Source organism: Cryptomeria japonica, chromosome 10, assembly GCF_030272615.1.
Source record: "Cryptomeria japonica chromosome 10, Sugi_1.0, whole genome shotgun sequence".
Lineage (NCBI taxonomy): Eukaryota > Viridiplantae > Streptophyta > Pinopsida > Cupressales > Cupressaceae > Cryptomeria > Cryptomeria japonica.
Window position 1 is genome coordinate 204,845,230 of NC_081414.1, and position 21,570 is coordinate 204,866,799.

At 37.0% G+C, this 21,570-nt stretch overlaps 1 long non-coding RNA gene across 3 annotated transcripts in view; it reads left to right on the plus strand.

The window, feature by feature from the left end:
• LOC131031445 (uncharacterized) overlaps positions 1–21,570 on the plus strand; it is a 71,381-nt gene that overhangs the window by 15,056 nt on the left and 34,755 nt on the right. For all 3 annotated transcript variants that reach the window (XR_009359264.1, XR_009359262.1, XR_009359263.1), the window contains one exon: positions 201–277. This is a non-coding gene — a long non-coding RNA (uncharacterized LOC131031445). The remainder of the gene's footprint in view (positions 1–200; positions 278–21,570) is intronic.

Sequence of the window (21,570 nt, forward strand, 5' to 3'; positions counted from 1 at the left end):
ATCCGGACGACGTCTCTTCCTAGTGGGGAAGGATGTTACATCCCAACTATTTACTTACTTTAATATGCAATAAACTAGATAAAATTATTAAATGCAAATGAAAAGAAGAATTAATTATGATATTAATATGATTCCTATCGCTTTGGCTATATATTTGAGAGCTAATCTATTAACGTGTGATTGAGTTCATTTGAGTGCAGGTATGAGAAGAAGACGGGAACATGGTCAAGAAGAAGTGATGTAGGCACTTGGTAAATAATGGTTAAGATGGAAACCGGTATGCACACACCATTTAGTTTCATGTAGAACTTGCATTTAAATGATATATGATGTTAGAATACATGTTTAATTCATTTTTATGATTGCCATTTTCTTCTATATGCTTGAAGTGGTATGATAAGAAAAATGAAACTTGCCTTGTATGATTTTTTAATGATTCGTACTTGTACATGGTTGGGAAATAGATACTTTGATATTAAGTGCATAACGCCTTTTCTTTGTAAGTGCTATTCATATGCTGATAAATATATGCTATTATATAAGTTTATTGTAACGCGTATTTAGAAAGCCTTATATATATATAAATAATGCACACACACACAATGGATGCCGAATGTATCAATAAGTTCTTACATGTTTTTAAGCTATTCTCTACCATTAGTTTGATGGTGTGGTATTTAAGGAAAATTATAAGTATAATGCAATTATTTGCATATAACTATTGAACTCAGCGCTGTATAGGGAAACCGCTCCTTTAATAACTTGGAAGGCAAATGACTTGAATGTACATCACAACAAGCTACAATTAGTTCAAATGCTTTTTATGGACTTTCATATAAATTGACTATTAAGGCTATGTTTTAAATATCAATATTCCACACCGTTGTGACCTTTTCACACATTGCCCCATTGCAAATGGGGACTCCCTTTTTTTTTGCTTGGGCGTCTAGTTCCTTTTTAGGGTTTTGTTAATTTGGCTGTAAAATTTGATCTTCAAGAAGCAATTCACTTTTAGAGGTTTGCACTTTGAGCCAGCTTAGATGAAGGATCCTTGTGATTGAAGGGTAAAAGTGAGTGCAATATTGACAAGTTTGTTAAATGTTGTCAATCTTGTAAATATGTTGTAAAGTTGTCAAGTTTGTCATGTTGCAAGGTTGTCAAAAGAGGTCAAGATGAGTGAATTTCCCCAAATTTCCTTCATAGGGTTGTTTTTCCATCGTTCGAAGAATTGATCAAACTTAGTATTGAGCGATGGAGTTTTTTTGACAATAAAATTGGAAATTTCCTTCTACCTATCAAATTTCCACTCTTGTAAATTAAGTGCTAAATATGAGAGAAGGTGAAAATTTTCCTTCTAGAGGTAGGATATCCACTCTAGGCGAAATTTTGCTAGCAAACTAGAACAAAGAAGGATGAAAAACAAGGAAAATCAAATCTTCCTTTTTTACCTTGCAAATTTCCACCCACCCTTGTTGAGGTTGATTTTCCACTCTTTAAGCAAATGTTGAGCAATGCAAGTCAAAAATGGAATGAGGAAGGTCAAATTACAAGGAAATCAAATCTTCCTCCTACAAGTCGATTTTCCCCTCCTTCCTCCTACATGGCACATTTCCACCCTTGCTCTAAATTGTAGGATGAGTAAAGAAGGTGAAGTTTTAAGGCATGAAAAACAAAATCTTCCCAATAGAGTGCGAATTTCTGCTCTTATATTTAAATCAAGCCTTGAGCAAAATTGTGAGAAGGAAAACCTTCCTCCTTCCTAGTGAAATTCTGCACCTTCGTAGTGCATGGTGAATTTCCGCTCCAAGTTTAATGAATTTCCAAGGCAAAATCATCCTTGTGCACCTCAAAATTCCGTACCTTCCTTCTAGGTTGTGTTTTTCCACTCTTCATTTTGGGTGATTGAAGGTGATTGAAATTGAATTTGAATAAAAAACAAAGTCTTCCTTCTTATTATCAAATTTCCACCGTTCATGTGCAATTCAAACTTGAGTGTTTCACATTAATGATTGATTAAGTACAAAATCGCATGAGGAAAAGAAGAATGCTGACTTGGCAATCAAGGAAAGAGTGCGAATTTTAACGCAAAGTAAAAATGTTTTCAAGTCAAAGTCAGCTGGAAGAAAAAGATGAAGGGTTGCGACTCATGTTGCAGGCCACATAAAACAATGGAAAGTGCTCTTCATTTATAATCAAATCCAAATCTGCTAAATAAATTCGCTCTCAGAGAGACATTTCAAATTCACGTTAAGAAAGGAATCTCTTAAGTTCGCATTCAGACAGCAAGAAGAAGGGAATTCAAAATTCAAAGAAGTTTTGCCAAGCATTGAAGGGCGAGATTAAATTCTAATCCTTGGAGGAAAGGAGAGGGCTGATTGAAGATCAAGCTTCAAATTGCTTCTTGCTAGGGAGTGCAATCGAATTTTAAAGCCTAATTCCAGCATTCAGATTTAAAATCAGAACTTTGTAAACAAATTCAAATTACAAACAATTTTATAAACAATTCAAATTTAATTTGCATTTAAATAAAGTACACGAGAATAAAAAGTGATATTTAAATAAAATGCAAGTGTACCTGTAACAACTAAATCAGAAACACGTTTGTAATCAGCTGAATATAGAGGATCATGAATATTTACAATGTCACTATCTTCATAAGGAGGCATTGCGACTAATTGTTTCATCTTCCATTGTGAAACATAGCCATCTCTAATGTCACTATCTTCATAAGGAGGCATTGCGATTAATTGTTTCATATCCCATTGTGAAACATATCCATCTCTAATGTTTTGACATTGTAAAATATTTGCGTTGTTTTCAATGCAATCAACACAAAAAACATGATTTTTCTTTTACTTGAATCATAAGAAGTTTGCTAAGTCTTGTAGTCATGACTTGATGCAAACTTCTAATACCATTAATTGTTTAACAATTATAAGGATAGGATCAATCAATATCTATAACTTCTCAAAAATAACGTTTGTTGTATGTTGTGTCATGAGCACCAAAATGACTTTTGAACCATTCAACTATTTTATTTGAATTTTGTATGTTGTTACCTGCAATAACTCATTTTGGCAATTTAGTGGACCCATAAGATGCATGTAAATTGAGATTTCTAGAACGAAGTATACATTTGTTGAACATGTACCCGCGAGTTCATGTTGGCGAAGTGCACGCTTCACACATGCTCCTGCTCCATCATGCTCTCCTTTTCCATGTCCACTCTCGAAAAAGTTCCCTAAAAACTTTATGTTACGTTTAACATGTGATAACCAATTGAAATCTTTTGCAGACTTAAATTGTCATGTGAAGTTACAATCAAATCCAAAAGATAAGTTTAAAAATCTTATTTATACTAGTTCATTAAAAGACTATGGAAATTGAAATCAATTTGTATGCTTACCAACACATCCATCAAATCAAATCCAATGTTGTGAAGCATTTATCCCACGCTGTATGATATTTTCAAAAAAATTTCCAAAACAATGGGCTACATAGCTCCTATCATGACCAGTATCATCACCAATATAAAAATGAACTTCCTTGATGATAACGCGTCCATCTTTGCCACTTTCTACACCATCCACATGAAACTCTACATGTCTATACAAAACTTGTACAAAGATTGCAACCTGCTCAGAATGATAATATTGGCTTTGAATCTCTGTGAGGACTGAATGTATAGTTCTTAGAGAAGTCTATAATTGAGAGAATACAACCTGGAGGAAAGCAATTTTTGGAGTCACGAAACTATTTAGCTTGCCATCCTGCACCATGACAATGTTGGATATGTGGATATATCATATTCTAATTTCTATGCATAAACTCATTGTAAGGCAACTGACTATCTTTCAACATAATTTTTTTGGATTCAGCTTTTGACTTTGTTTGGTATTTCTCATATTCAAATCTCTTCCGCATAACTTGCATTGAAAGCTCAACATTCTCAATTTGTAAGAATTTCTTCAAATTTCCACCTTTGGCACATGTATTTTTTATACATTGTATGTTAAACCTTTTCATGGATTTGTTTCCTTGGATTGGATGAGTAGACCAAAGAGTTGGTTATGGCACCAAAGGATGTGTCACATTATTTTTGATAATCTGGTGAGGATTAGCTCAATTCAAGTTGTGAGAGATTTGTCGAAGATCACAAAACCTACTAATGCTATCTGCAAAGAATGTCAAGTTGGAAAACAAACAAGGAGAACTTTTAAAATTAAGGAACAATCTTCTACTGGACTGTTGGAATTAGTGCACATTGATCTTTGTGGTTTGACCAAAACAAGAAGTCAACAAGGTGACATATTTCATGCTCTTAATTGATGATTACTCTAGAATGACTTGGGTTACTTTCTTAAAAGAAAAATCTGAGGCTCTAGAAAAGTTAAAGAAATTTAAGGCCATGGTTGAAAATGAGATAGATAGAAGAATCAAATGTTTGAGGTTTGACAGATGTGGAGAGTTTACTTCTGATGAGTTCAATACTTTTTTTAAGAATCATGGGATAAGAAGACATTTGTTTGCTCCTAGGACACCACAATAGAATGGTGTGGTTGAAAGGATGAATAGAACAATTCAAGATGCTTTTTATAAATTTTTGCCCTCTTCAAATCTCCACAATCAGCACAAGTATTAATTTTTGCCATTTCATTGCAGGCAAAATATGCTAAATGCCAAGCGTAAGCAATTGTGTCAATGGGTCACCCTTACTTACGTAATGATTCTATATCCTATTCATTCTTGTGTTGGTTATTTTTTCAATGAATTCACATTTGTCCCTTGGTCAATTGGTCTCTTTTGTGCTCCCTTGCTCTTCGAGTCTCGCAAATTCTCCTTGTTGTCCCTAGTTTGATTATTTTTTATTGCATTTGTGCATAGCTTGGCTGATTTTGCATCTATCTCTTGTTCAATTAGTTTTGTGATTGTCCCTTAGTTTCATGATTGCATTGACCTTGCTAGTTTGATTGGTTGTCGCTTGCCTTGATCGATCACTTGTCACTAGATAAGTTGGCCGTATTGGTCTATTGTTGACCTTGATCAATTTTGCATTGGTCTATCAATCAACCTTGTGTAGCTCCCTTGGTCGATCACCTCATGTACTTACCTTATTCAATTGGCCTTTTGTAGGTTCCTTGTTCGATTTGCTAAAGTTCTTTGGCTTGATCAATGTTGCATGGGTCCCTTAATCAATATATCTTTTTATATTTTTGTTTGTTCATGTACGAGAAACTATCTAAATGTACTCTCTTTTAGATAGAAGTACAATACCTAGGGCACATAATTTTAGCTAAGGAAATAGCAGTAGATCCGGCAAAAATTAAAGCAATTTCCGAGTTGCCAACTCCAATAAACGTACATGAAGGAGTTTCATGGGTCTAGCAAGATATTACAAGAAGTTTGTGATGAACTTTTCACGTATAGCTTATCCCATCACATCATTGCAGAGGAAGGGAAAGAGATTTGAGTGGTTTGAAAAGTGTCAGGCGGTTTTTGAGCTCCTAAAAGAGAAGTTGATCACATCACCAATCTTAAAGGTGTCAAATCTTGACGACAATTTCATGGTAGTAACCGACGCATCAGGGGAAGGACTGGGCAGAGTCCTCATGTAGAACAGACAGGTTATAGCATATGAATCCCGAAAGCTTAAAAAATTTGAGCAGAATTATGCACCTCATGATCAGGATCTCGCGGTAATAGTTCATGCCTTACAAATGTGGCGTCACTATTTGCTGGGCAAATCGTTCGAGCTTCGATCTAATCACTAGGGGTTGAAATATATCTTCACTCAACCCAATCTCAATGCACGACAAAGGCAATGGTTAGAATTGATCTCCGATTATGACTTTGATATTAACTACATCAAGGGTAAAGAAAATTGGATGGCAAACGCCTTGAGCTGTTGGCGCCACATTAGTGCCATTGTTGCAGTGCATACTGATTTTAGAAATTGCATCCTTCAATAGCTAGGGGGGATAGGTATTACTAGCAGGTAAAAGAAGCCCTATGACTTAACCCTCAGGATCCAAGATACAAGGATTTTCGAATAGAAATGGATGGATTATTGAGATACCAAGGCAGGATGTATATACTCGAGTGTTCTGAATTAAGGAGTTTAGACTTTAGTGTGGAAAGAAGTGCACACAACACCCTGCTCCAAACATCCGGGAGTTACTAAACTCCTAGTTGACACTAAAACCCTTGTATTTTTGGAAAGGGATGAAAAAAGATGCCGCAAGGTTTTTGATTAGTTGTTTTGAATGTCGGTGGGTTAAAGCTAAACATCAACACCCATCAGAGTTATTACAACCCAATGCAGTTTCCGATTGGAAATGGCAGATAATCAGCATGGACGTTGGTCAAGAATTGCCCATGTCCAAGAATAAGCACAATGCCAATTTGGTAGTGGTTGACAGATTAACCAAAGTAGCTCACTTTATACCAGGAAACCTAATAGATGGGACTTTATACCATTGCCTACAAGTTTGTTAAAGAGATATTTAGGTTACATGGAATACTAGAGAAAATTACTTTAGATAGGGATGCTAGAATGACATCCAGATTTTGGCAAACTTTGTTTGCAGCCTCAGGGACTTAGTTGAATATCAGCTCTGCATATCATCCAAAAACAAATGGCTAGACAAAAAGGGTGAATCAGGTGTTAGAGGACCTCTTGAGAATGTACTGCATGGATCAACAATACAAGTGGGAAGATTACCTTCCTTTGGTTGAGTTTGCCTACAATAATTCCTATCAATCATCCATTAAGATGGCACCCTTCGAAGCACTATATGAAAGGAGGTGTAGAACTATCCATTAAGATGGCACCCTTCGAAGCACTATATGAAAGGAGGTGTAGAACTATACATTAAGATGGCACCCTTCGAAGCACTATATGAAAGGAGGTGTAGAACTCCTACCAGTTGGGATAAGTTGGAAGACAGGATAACCCTCAGTCCAAAAATGCTCTCAGAAATGGAAGAGCAAGTGAGGGTGCTCAGAAAAAGGTTAGCATAAGCTAACGATCGACAACAAAGCTATGCAGATGCAAAGAGAATTCCCAGGCAATTTGAAGTGGGAGAGAAAGTGCTTCTACAGGTTAAACCCAATAAGAGTGCCATTAGATTTGGAAAGTCTTCCAAACTTGCATTTCGTTATGTAGGATCATTTGAAGTCTTGGAGATCATCAACCCAGTTGCTTATAGGGTTGCTCTACCACCAACTCTCGTTCAGTTGCATGATGATTTCATGTTTCTTATCTGAAAAAGTGTGTATTTGATTTTGAACACATGATTGATTGGAACTCCTTGCAGGTACAGGACCCAGAGGTGGTCATGATCGAGCCAATTAGGGTGCTCAAGGTATGTAAGCATCGCTTGCGTAATAGAGAAGTCACTCAATGCAAGGTCTAGTTGGATCAATACTTCGAGGACAGTGCCACCTGAGAGGATTATAGTGAGATTCATCAAAAATTCCCTCATTTGTTTAATGTTTACAATAGTTGAATTTGTTTCCTTTTTATGCTTGACAAACAATGATGAATTTATGTTTTTCTTAAAATGATACTTTAAATCATTAAGGACAATGATTCACAAGGGGAAGGATATGTTACATCCCACTTGTGCCCTAGATGTTTTTTATGTTATTTTTATGCAATGCTATTTTTGCTCAGTACGATGGAATAATATTTCGCAACATATATGTTGATGATTTGATATTAGTCATGATGGAATATGAGATGTTTTACATTTGTTATTAAATAATGGAATGACAAAGATATGTTAGGATTTCAGACTAACTATTTGAATTGGCCAAGTGTGTGCAGGAGATCGTCGTCCTCCGAGAAGGGAGGGGAAGTATCATCAAGTCGGGAGATAATGAAAGAGGAACTCAATGCCATCTCTAACCCTAACCATTAGTTGAGTCAAGTTGTTGCACATTAACCTTGTTTTCGTCAACCAATTGTGCCACGTAATCTTATTTTAGTCAGTTTTAATGATTAGGGTTTAACCATCCTAATATTGGAGTTGGTAATCTTCTCTTGCGACTAAACCTTTGTGAGATCCGAGTCCTTTCTCCTTAAGTTTCTATAGCTATTGAACTCCTTGGTGATAGATATTTATTATTATTAAAAAAAAAACTCATTCATGCATATGTATAAATATATGTTTGAATATATATTGTATGCATACATGTATATATACGTAAGTATATGTATGTACTCAAGACTTTGAGAGACACATACGTATACATGTGTATATATATGTGTCTATATATATATACATATACTTACCACTCAAAGTTTATTTTAAAATTATTAAGGTTAAGTATGATATGGCCTCGATATGAAAGCCATATGTTCGGGTGTCTTATTTTACATATATAAGAATTATACTTATATATTATCAGGGGACCATCTTTACTTGGTGATATTCGAACCTATATTTTGATATTAGTAACCCCATAGTGGCGGGGCATAAATTGTGGCATGTTTGCATTTTGTATGAGATTCACTCTAAATGGAATTGAAATTGGTTGAAATGAATATAATTGATTCTTTCTGGAGATTATAGGAGTCTTTTGGGAATGGAAAGGTGTATTATTTTTATTACGTTTTGGAAATAGTTGCTCTGAAAAAAAAAACATTATTGAACTTTCTCTTGGAGGAATTACACTGTGATAAGCTTTTGGGTGCTTGCAACGTGTGTTTGAATTCCTTAGGCAAGTAGCGCCTCTGCACAACTACTTGTGGAAGAATAGAAAAGAAACTGTAGTGTGGAATCTCTGCAAGGAAAGGCACATCGAATTCATACTTTCATTTGCTTAACCAGATCATGTTAAAATATCTATATTTAGTATGGCTCTGTTCATTCTTTCTTTTCTTCTTTGCTTCTATTCATGAAAGGAAAGAACCTTTGTTACTTCTTGAATACAGTAAAGTTTTTTTACCAAACTATGGCTGTGATAAAACTCTTAATTGATAATGGCAAATAATATACATCTAATGCATTGTACAACCAGTGTAGTGTTGTTTAGCAGAACTAAGCATGGAACTGCATTAAAACCCTCTTAATTTTGGGTTGCATACGTATTATAACTAATACTCAAGTAGAACATAAATAGATTGTTAAGGCAAAAAAGAATTAGCTCAGCAATTACGAAAATACATAAAATGGGAGCTGGGAATATTATGGCTCAGAAGAATCAAGAGTCACGAATCGCTGGGATATCCTCTTGATATTTTAATCTGTTCTAGAATAGAAGTAATGTGGGAATTTATCCTCAGCTGTGAAAGTTGCACATATAAGCTTGAGAATAACCCCCCAGTTGAGATTGTTAAATTAACCTTAGTATGAAGAAGGATAGATAGGCAAGAGTAGCTCCACAGAGCTCATTAATGCAGATTGGCATATTCAAAAACAATAAGTGCACTTTAGATATTGCAGTGATAGCAGATTCATATAATGCATGCTGGATATAGGAACTTAGAGTGAACATGAGAGCTAGCAGCTCTATGGCCTATCTTACCTTTTTCATACTAAAGTAATAGTTTCAATTCAAGACCATGAAACAATGAATTCAGAGAGGAACAAATTACACTTAAAAACGGTAAGGCCTTCAACCTCAAGATGAGGTAGAATACCAGCCAATATGTTCAAGCTAAGCCCACTCAATAGGGAACTATTGTTTGTTATGTTTATCATGTATCAATCGTGTGTTGAAAATGGTTACCAAGTGTTTGACATAGTGGTCATCCGTTAATTAATATTCTTAGAAGAGAACCTATGTCCTGGAAACCCAAGTTGCAACTGAGTAGGGTGATGAGCATTGACTTCACGCATTAGCGTGATTGCAACTAATTAAAAACCTTTGGCCAAGGTGATGCTCTATTTATGAGCGTTAGTCAGTTTGTTAATCCAGTTATACAACATAGTCAGAGGTCATACTAGTTAGGGGTAGCCTATAGTGTATGACCGACTATGGATTGTGTAGGGTTAAACACCGGTCTCAGATGGCATGAGTTCAACTTCTCGTTACCTCCCTGCTCAAACGACACAAGGGACTTGTTGTGACCTAATCACACATCACCCCATCCCAGATAGGGACCTAATCACGAGATAGTCCCGACACAAAGATATGACCAGACCCTTATTCTAGAGGATTTTAGATTCCTACCTGAATTTGAAGATTTCCCACCAGCATCATCAAATGGCCCTGTGGAGGCACCAATATATCAAGAATCATCAAAGTTTCACCCGACAAACCTCTGGTCAAAGATGGATACATTTTCCCTCCGCTGAATAATAGTGTTCTAGTGGAAGTGGTTGGCGAGGTCCAAGCATTTCAACAATCAAATGGAAATGCTGCTCCAAGGGCGTATCAGAGAAATTATCGGAACCATGAGCCACTAACGTCATCTACCCCTCTGAATAATTTCTCAACTCCTCCAAATCCCAACGCCAACAATGTTCCTGGTCCTTTGAGGGATTCACCAGAGTATAGGCAAGCAAGTGCTCCTTAGAGTGAACGAGTCCAACCATCCGCGCAACCTGCAGAAAGGAGACAGCAAGATAATCCTCCTAGGGAGGAATTGAAAAGATTGAGCTCTTACGTTCTGGAAGAATTCAAGAAAATTAAGAAGCTTGCCTCTGTTTGAACTAATGAGAATTCTTGAAGTAAGAGATTCTTTGTTGGGAAGCCTGAGCGATGCCCCTGTATCAAGAAGTGCTCTGCAAGCTGTGGCAAATGTTCAAAGGAACGCTCCCAATAATTTGAACCTGACATCGAACACACATTGTTCAGGATGTGCCACAAGTCTTTTCCGATGCATTCGACGCTCCGCGTCAGCCCCCGAGCTTTATCGGAATGGTGCAGAATTCTCCTTATACTCCACAAGAGCAGAACCCTACAACAATTCAACTGGCTTTGTAGAGTACCCCTGCGGTAAAGAAAGAAGAAACAAGTCTTTTCCGATGCATTCGACGCTCCGCATCAGCCCCTGAGCTTTATCGAAATGGTGCAGAATTCTCCTTATACTCCACAAGAGCAGAACCCTGCAACAATTCAATCGGCTTTGTAGAGTACCCCTGCGGTAAAGAAAGAAGAAACAATTTAGGAGGTTAGTGAACCTGTGAAGCCAACTTTTACTAAAATCATTCAAGCACCGGCTACGGGTCAAGATTCATAGCAAGAAGCGAGGAGTCATGAATTTAACAATAATGGCGAACAGAGAAGGAAGCCCACAATTTGTTATTCAGGAAGGGATGAACCTGCTCCTTTCTTGGTCTCTGTCAGGATTTTTGGCAAGCTCTTACACAATTGCCTGATAGACTCTGGCGCTTCAAGCAACGTAATGCCATTGGCAGTGTGTTAGAAACTGGGATTAATGCCTCTACATACAAACAAGAAGGTCACCCAGCTTGACAAGAGTGAAGTACTCGTTGCCGGAGAACTCAATAACATCCACATGCAATTAGCTATCGACCCAAGGGTGCAGAGCTGTATTCATATTTCGGTCGTGGACATTCCAGATGGATATGGCATGTTGCTAAGTAGAGATTGGTCAAGGAAGTTGAATGGATATATCTATACTGACTTTTCCCACATGTGGCTTCCATGGAAGGGTGTCCCCAACTAGATCAGAATTGATAGCATGGCCAAACTGTGCCTGATAATCATTAGATATGGAGAAGACAATGAGATCCTATTTCTGGAGACTGATTTGGGTACCTATAGGCCCAAGGTTGAGGAAGTCTTGATGCTGCATGGCTCAACAAAGATTGAGCAGAGGGAAGAGATGCCTAACTCCACAGAGATTCTTATTGAAGATGATCCTCAAGAACAACCGGGTGGAGGCAAGGATATGTTTGATATTTTTTGAGATTTTGTCCTGAGGAGTGTAGAGCAAGAGACTTAGTTGAGTAGAGGCATTGGCACTCGTGATCTGTTGCTACCCAATTGGTGCAAAATTCATAATGCCTTTCACTCAGAGCTTACCTGTGAAATGTGCAAACTTGCTATTGAGGTGGTCCCACCAAACCCAGCAATGGCAAGTATTGCAGAAACCAGTAATGCTGGAGCCTGTTCCCAGGTAGATCTGGAACTCAAGGATGAAAAAGCGAAGATTTCTCAAAAAGAAGAAAAGAAGAAAGAGGCCATTTAGTCGCCCGAAGTTCAAAATGCTGATCAAATTTGGACCTTAAGGTTCCATGGATCCAAATCCAAGAATGGGAGTGGCGTCGGAATTGAATTGATTAGCCCAACTGGAGAGGCTTATCTGGCTGCATACAGACTACAAGGGAATGTTCATCTGACATATCAACTAATTGAATTGATTAGCCCAACCAGAGAGACTTATTTGGCTGCATGTGCTGGGAGACTCACAAATTGTGGTGCGACAAATAAGGAAATTATATGCTTGTCATGACAAAAGGCTGTGCCGCTACTGTAACAGAGTATGGGACTTGATTGAGAGTTTTGATGCATTCAACATCAAGATGATACATAGAGGTGATAATGAGGCCGCGAACGCATTAGCTCAAGCAACCAGTTCCTTGGAGCCCCTCGCCATGGAAGGCTTGAAGAAATTTACAGTTGAATTAACTTCAGTTCCCTCCGTACCAGACAATGTTACAAATTTCCCGCCATGGAAGGCTTGAAGAAATTTACAGTTGAATTAACTTCAGTTCCCTCTGTACCAGACAATGTTACAAATTTCCAAGTGTTCAAAGACGATAAACACATTTTATACTTTCTTACAAACTTAGATGTGTTTACGACATAAATAATTGATGAAGAGGAACTTGAAGAAGCGGATTTTGATGCTGACAGGATAATGAACTTGAAAACAAATACTATCCCTCGTGGAATGATTGAGTTAGAAAGACTCTTTGACCCTGATAGGTTGAGCACGAATCAAACTACAAAAGGTAGTGAGTGTGAAGCTGTGAACCTGGCGGAAGATGGACAGACAAAAAATGTATTCATTGGGAAAGTTTGTACCCGTTGTGACCTTTTTCACACATCGCCCCATTGCAAATGGGGACCCTCTCTTTTCTTGCTTTCTAGGGTTTTGTTAGTGTCTTATGACCTTCCGCTACAGTTTCACCAAGCCTTGTCTAGTTTTGAGCATTTCAGGCCCTGACAATTGAAAGTTAGTTTTTGCAAATTATGTGATTCCAAAATACGAACACCACCAGAGTGCTTAGAAAGGCCAAAGGACGAAGATTGCAATTGATTTGGACAACTTTCTATTTTTAGAAAGTTTGCTTTTTTTGCTTTTTCCTATTTTTTAGGAAGTTTGGTTTTTGGCATTTTCAGCCCGATCCCCAATGTGGCTATTTTTAGAAAGTTTTTCCTAGATTTTAGGGATCCCTGCTTTTTTGCTTTTTTAGGATGCGAACCTAGGGTTTACACTGCTACCACTGACCAGCTTCGACGGGGACTCAAAAATTCCAAGTTTTGACCTAAAAAGCTAAATCCCTAGATTTTAGGCTTTTTTTGCTTTTTCAGGATGCGAACCTAGGGTTTACACTTACGCCACTGACCAGCTTCAATCGGGATTAAAAAATTCCAAGTTTTGACGTAAAAAGCTAAATCGCTAGATTTTAGGGTTCGTATTGGTTCAGATGATCCACCTAGGCATGGATTTCAAATTTCAACTTAATCCGGTTTTTAAAGTATGGTTGCAGGTTCAAATGATGTCATGATGCGGGAGGCCATGAAGAGAAGACCCTTCTAAAGTTCGCCATGTGTTGAAGAGGCCATGATGGCCAACACTCCAAAGTCCGCCATTGTCTTGGAGAAGCTTCGAGAGTGGTCTTCAAAGTCTGCCATACATGTTGGGAAGGCGATGAGAAGCCTTGCTAGAAGTCTTCCCATGAAGGAGGACCCCCTAAAGTTCGTCCAAGTATGTCAAGTGATGGGAGCCTTGCTTAAAGTCCGCCCTAGGGGATGTTGCCTAAAGTACGCCCTGTGAAGGAGATGCCTCAAAACTCGGCCATGAGGGAGCACCTTCCAAAGTTTGCCATGTGTGTGTGGAGTGCATGGGGAGATGCCACCAAAGTCTGCCATGCCTTGAGCCCCCTCCAAAGTCCGCCTTGTGAGTGGTACCCCCCCCAAAGTCTGCCATTGTCTTGGAGAAGCCTTGGGAGGGGTCTTCAAACTCCGCCCAAGCATGTCAAGTAGTGGAAGACCTTCGAAAGTCCGCCCAAGGTCTTCAAGTGGTGGGAGCCTTGCCTAAAGTCCGCCCTAGGGGATGTTGCCTAAAGTCCGCCCTATGTTGGAGACCCATCAAAACTCCACCCGAGGCCTTCAAATGTTGAAAGGGAAAGTAAAGTCCGCCCAAGGGGTGCAATCAAAGTCCGCCTTGTCAGTGGGGTGCAAAAAGTCCGCCAAACATGTTGGGAAGGCTATGAAGAGCAAGCTCCAAAGTCCGCCCAAGGTAGGGAGAGCCTCCAAAGTCCGCTCTAGGAGAAGGTAACACCAAAGTCCGCCTTGGTGGAGCTATCAACAAACTCCGCCATACCTTGGAGAGGTAAGGAAAGTCCGCCAAAACTTGAAGAAGATGAAGGTAAGTCTTCAAAAGTCCGCCTACACATGAAAGTCAAACAAAATCAACACGAAATCAACAAGATGCCAGTGATGTCATCAAAATCCATAAGGATCTTGAACTTGGGAACCAAAATAGAAAGTTTTTTTGGAAGAAAATATTTAAGGATTATTGAATATTTTCAAACTTAAATAAAAAATGGAAAGCTTTTTTTGGAAAAGAATATTGGAAGATTATTAGATATTTTGAAACTTAAATCAAAATGGAAAGTTTTTTTTGAAAGAAAAAAAAACTTGGAAACATGAAGTTAAAATTAGGAAGTATGACTTGGAAGATTTTAAGGGTTTCTACTTGAAGATTTAACCTTGTCTACAAATACTTCATTATCAACTTCATTATTACACCAAGAAGTTTGAAGTTACTAAGGAGAGCTTAGTGAAGTATTTCAGTTTGAAGATCATCTGGAGAAAGTTTTTGACATTGCTGGAAGTGGGATAACTTTTTTGACAAAAGTTTCACGAATTTTTGGAGAAAGGCAACTAGTACGAGGAAGGATTATCTAAACTTTTCTGAATTTTCCGAGTGTTCTGGAGAAAATTCTAGCCTTACTTCTATCCAAGTCAAAGGTGAAATTAAAATTATGAATTTTCTGAATATTTTCTAGAATTTAATAAATGATTTTTTCGAAAATTTTGGAGAAAGAAAATCATTTTTTTTGGCTAAGTATGAATTTTTGAAAGTTTTGACACTTGGTGATAACCACAACCAGCCTTAAGACTGAGGGTTTTTGAGGTGAAAATTCAATTTTTATGGCTAAGTATGGAATTTTTTGAAAGTTTGACACTTGGTGGTAACCGCAACCAGCCTTAAGATTGAGGGTTTTGAGGTGAAAATTCAATTTTTTTGGATAATTATGGGAATAAAATGAAAATTTTCCAACACTTAGCCATTTTGCAGCCCCGTTATTTTCGAAACTTTGCAAATTATTTTCTAACTCAAAATTTCATTGTTTGTCTACAGGCCCTAGACATTAAGAAATTTCAGGTGGATAAAGATGCTCCTCTGGAGTCGAGGATGACTTCAAAATGGAAGAACATCAGCGACACCAACCTCGGATACATCAATCTGAGGGAATTTAAGAAGCGAATGTTTGGTTTGGACAACCTTGTGCCTACCACCATTGCGCGAAAGGTTATGAAGAGTGGCATCGTGCATGTTGCTGGCTTCCTCCCCACCATGCAATGCAATGAACTAGTAGTCGAATGTGCCAAACACTACAACCCCATCAGTAAGGACATTGTTGCACTTGATGGAAGAGTGCTGGCGAATATCAGTGATGAGGCCATCAGAGAGGCCTTCAGGATCCCAGAGTATCACAACACAGTGTATATGACAAAGGACAAAGCTGATAGTCTGTATCAGGATCACCTGGAGGAATATGATGCCATAGTCAACCATTCCTGGCTAGACAAGCCAAGGAAGGGCGCCTCCAAACTTCAGAGGAAGAGCCTAGTACGAGCATACTTCAAGGAAGAAATTGGGGACATGATTGTCCTGCTCAATAGAATAATGGGAAACCCTCAGGGAGCTCCATTCGAACCATGGATGTACTATTTCATTAATGAAATAATCAATGGAGTAAAAATGATAGACTGGGCCAAGATGATCAGTGACAACCTAGACAGCCAACTGAGGAACCTAGAGATGAATAGGACTGTCTTCATGAGTTCTTACCTGTTTTATTCCTTGGCCAGGACCTACAGGTACAAAGGTCTCACTTGTAGAGGAGAAGTTGGGAACAAGGAGAACCAGTTTCCAGTGTATGATTGCTATCCCCAGCTCCACATGGAAGATAAATTTCATTTCAAAAGAGTGAATGATACTTTCCTTATGCACATTACTCGGACACTTCAAGGTGGGCTGCACCAGAGACTCTCAAGAGTCTATGGACTTCATCGGTTGGTTCGGGTATTGGCACATCCAATATCCAAAGTTCACTTACCTCCGAATTTAGGGATTCTCCGGGCCTCCATACAAGCTTCTGGCTTACCTTACCAACCGAGTGGTGTTGCTCGAGGTTGTGTGACAATTGGAGGAGTATATAGTGATTCAAAGGGATAAGCAAAAGAAGGCAGGAACGTCCTCACTTACAATTGGCAATGGGCTGGAAACATGTCTGTCATCACAAGCTGCTGCGACCGCTGACAAGGAGCTAGCCTAGTATCCCTTCTATCAATACAAAACAAGGAGGAATTTCGATCCATTCCATAGGATAAAGAAGGTCGAAGGAACAACGTTTGAGCACAGACTGGATCTAGAAGACTACTGGGCTAATGCAACCGATAGCTTTGAGATCAGGAAGAGATTCTAGTCAAGAATCCCTTTTGATATGAAGGGCTCGTACACTCAAGCAAAGGAGTGGATTTCAGACGCTTCGGTGCGTGCTGACACACTGGTAGAGAATTTAGTATCGACACATGAGTCAGCTTCTTTACTGATCAATCGCATCCAGGATCTAGCCACCAATTGGGAAGAGGTGGATGAAATTCAGAATGAAATACTCCCACATCTGAAGGTTATCCGAGGCATGTCAAAGAGAAGCTTAGTGGATGCAGGTATCATACAGACAGGAGACAGGTACAACTTCAACACATGGTATTACACCTTGGTTACCCGGATTGAGGTTCTGAAGAAATCCGAGACCAAGTGCAGAGGAAAGTGTTAGAGAGATTCTGGGCAAGGTATTCCGTGTGGCGTCAGAGATCTGGAAGAAGGAAAGCCTAAGGGAGAAGCACTTGCAGGCAGAGAACCTGAGAGCCAGGATTCAGGCAAGCTTCTTCAAGGATTCAGGGATGATTGACAAAGGCGATCTTTCAAAGATTGCAAACTTCCTCTCCATCGATGAGAACTTCCTTACCCAAGCAGTTGAGTGGGAAGGCATTCTTGCCACATGTACCGATGTTGTGGACATCATCGACTTCCAGATTGGCAGTTTGCCAAGTGTCACCATGGAGGAGGTCAAGCTCATTGTGTCCAGATACGTTGAATGTAATGTCCCTACTAGTTAGAGATCAAGTTCCTGCAAAACAGATTTGTTAGAATACCACAGACATATAAATATATAACTGATCTGAATTGCAATCTAACTTTAAAATACTTAATTAACATAATCATAATTTTTATCTAATAAAAAGGATACGAATGCCATACGAAAGTATGTCCTTAGGCGGCTGTGAAGCTTGCCTTCTTGGAACCCATCTTGATTCCAAGCCCTTCTTGAAATCCATCTTGATTCCAAGCCCTTCTTGGAACCCATCTTGGTTCCAAGCCATCCAGGAAATCGAAGGTTAATTCGAGTCCTGTCTTGGATGTAACGTCTTACATCCAAGCCATTCGAGGAAGACCCTTGTCAATTCCTCGCCTTGGATGATGCATCCCATCATTCAAGTCCTCAGAGGGGACCGGACAGATCTGTCTCTTCTTAGTTGAATTTAGTCAACCAAGCCATACATATGCATATAGATGTTCAGTATATATACTGCACTAGGGATTATCATAATCCCTCCCTTAGACTAAGAGAGTTTCCCCCCTATAGCCTCCATCATGTAATCACATTTATAATACATTTTTGCATTTTATTACTATTTTCCATTCCACAGTCCACATTTACATATTCCTGATTTACATGTATTTCCTAACATATATTATTATATTCATAAGAATGTTCATTATCCAATATTCACATTTATTTCTTAACATATATATTCCTACTATTCATTGATATGCATTAATCACTTATGGTCATATATATTCATTAACATCTAAGAACCTTACATTAACATATGTATTTAGATGTTCATTATTTATATTCATTAATATATATATTAAGCTATTCATTATTTTTATTCATTAATATATATATTAAAATATTTATTACTTATATTTATTTACATATATATTTTGTGACATCCCTTACCATACTAAACAATTAATCTTGTTCCGATTCATTTATATCATTTATGTATTTATTATTTACAAGTTATTACTAATCTCTAAAAGTATTGTATTAATAGTAGTTATGATATTAATATTTATTGTTATCAATATCCATATTTACAATATTTATATTATTCCTTATTCTGATTTGAATATATATATATATATATGTACAACTTACTATATATATATATATATATATATATAACTTATTGTATACATTATTAACATCCCACTGCCTAAAAACATTAGCTATTATAATTCTGATTGTAAGAGCAGACCAATCTGACATGTGTTAGATCTGGTCTCCCACAATAAGGAACTTAAATGACTGTCATACATATTGCAGTCTACATAAATATTATTATTAAATTCTGCATAATATCATTATCAAACTTCCTATATCCAGCATACGTATTAAGCACCCCCCCCCTTCAAAATGCCCCCCCTTCAAAATGGGATTCGATTCATATAATATATCTTGTAATCCAAATGGCTGTATCCCTTAAATGTGTAAGAGACATGTCTTTCCCTAACCGTGTCTCTCCACAATAGATCTCATCTCTTTAATATCCCCCCTTCAAAATGGGATTCGATTCATATAATATATCTTGTAATCCAAATGGCTGTATCCCTTAAATCTGTAAGAGACATGTCTTTCCCTAACCGTGTCTCTCCACAATAGATCTCATCTCTTTAATATACAAATGACTATTGTATTCCCTTAATCGGTGTCACCCCCTTTACTATTTGCAAATATGGATTTGTATATACCGCTCCTTCCTTTAATTATTATATTATAGTCGCTGTTAATATAATTATCATTCCAAGCTATTTATCGTCCCTTTGACTAATCATTGTTTGAATTGCTTAATACATTTTAAACATAGTCTCTTCCTCCTTTCATGTTATCGCTCCTTTCTTCATATTACCGTACGACGCCCATCACCCAATAGTCTCTATGTTAATTATTAATTATTAATAATAAACATCGGCGTTTCAACTCCTTTCATTCTTCATGCCTATAGCCGAGGGTTGTATTTAAATAATCTCGACTCATTTATATTATATTTTATTATTATTTATATCATTATTATTAAATGTATATATTTACTTTTTTTATTATTATTTTCCTCTTTGTATTTTAATTGTATTATTATTCGTTATAAATTATGTTGATAATATATAATATTTAAATCATGTCCATAAATAATATTTAATTAAAGAATTTTAAATAATCATTCATTGGTAATTATTATATTAATTAATAATAATAGTTTCTTCCGTTTGGATACCTCTCTTTCTCTCCGTATATATATATATATATATATATATAACGATCCAGGAGGGGACATGATAGTCTGCCCTTCTCGAAATTGCTTGTCCTCAAGCAATTGGCAACTTTCTAAAACTGAGTTATCTCCCAATATGAATCAAAACATGAAGCATACGCATGGATAATTTCAAACACGAAGCATGCATTGTCAGATTTTTCTTATTGACTAGAATAATTCAATGATTCATCTTTACCCAGCAGGATGGCAGGATCATTGCTCTGATACCACTGTAATTTCCCTACTAGTTAGAGATCAAGTTCCTGCAAAACAGATTTGTTAGAATACCACAGACATATAAATATATAACTGATCTGAATTGCAATCTAACTTTAAAATACTTAATTAACATAATCATAATTTTTATCTAATAAAAAGGATACGAATGCCATACGAAAGTATGTCCTTAAGCGGCCGTGAAGCTTGCCTTCTTGGAACCCATCTTGGTTCCAAGCCATCCAGGAAATCGAAGGTTAATTCGATTCCTGTCTTGGATGTAACGTCTTACATCCAAGCCATCCGAGGAAGACCCTTGTCAATTCCTCGCCTTGGATGATGCATCCCATCATCCAAGTCCTCAGAGGGGACCAGACAGATCCGTCTCTTCTTACTTGAATTTAGTCAACCAGGCCATACATATGCATATAGATGTTCAGTATATATACTGCCCTAGGGATTATCATAATCCCTCCCTTAGACTAAGGGAGTTTCCCCCCTATAGCCTCCATCATGTAATCACATTTATAATACATTTTTGCATTTTATTACTATTTTCCATTCCACAATCCACATTTACATATTCCTGATTTACATGTATTTCCTAACATATATTCATAAGAATGTTCGTTATCCAATATTCACATTTATTTCTTAACATATATATTCCTACTATTCATTGATATGCATTAATCACTTATGTTCATATATATTCATTAACATCTAAGAACCTTACATTAACATATGTATTTAGATGTTCATTATTTATATTCATTAATATATATATTAAGCTATTCATTATTTTTATTCATTAATATATATATTAAAATATTTATTACTTATATTTATTTACATATATATTCTGTGACATCCCTTACCATACTAAACAATTAATCTTGTTCTGATTCATTTATATATCATTTACGTATTTATTATTTACTAGTTATATGAATTATTACTAATCTCTAAAAGTACTGTATTAATAGTAGTTATGATATTAATATTTATTGTTATCAATATCCATATTTACAATATTTATATTATTCCTTATTCTGATTTGAAAATATATATATATATATATAACTTACTATATATATATATATAACTTATTATATACATTATTAACATCCCACTGCCTAAAAACATTAGCTATTATAATTCTGATTGTAAGAGCAGACCAACCTGACATGTGTCAGATCTGGTCTCCCACATTAAGGAACTTAAATGACTGTCATACATATTGCAGTCTACATAAATATTATTATTAAATTCTGCATAATATCATTATCAAACTTCCTATATCCAGCATACGTATTAAGCACCCCCCCCTTTCAAAATGCCCCCCTTCAAAATGGGATTCGATTCATATAATATATCTTGTAATCCAAATGGCTGTATCCCTTAAATGTGTAAGAGACATGTCTTTCCCTAACCGTGTCTCTCCACAATAGATCTCATCTCTTTAATATA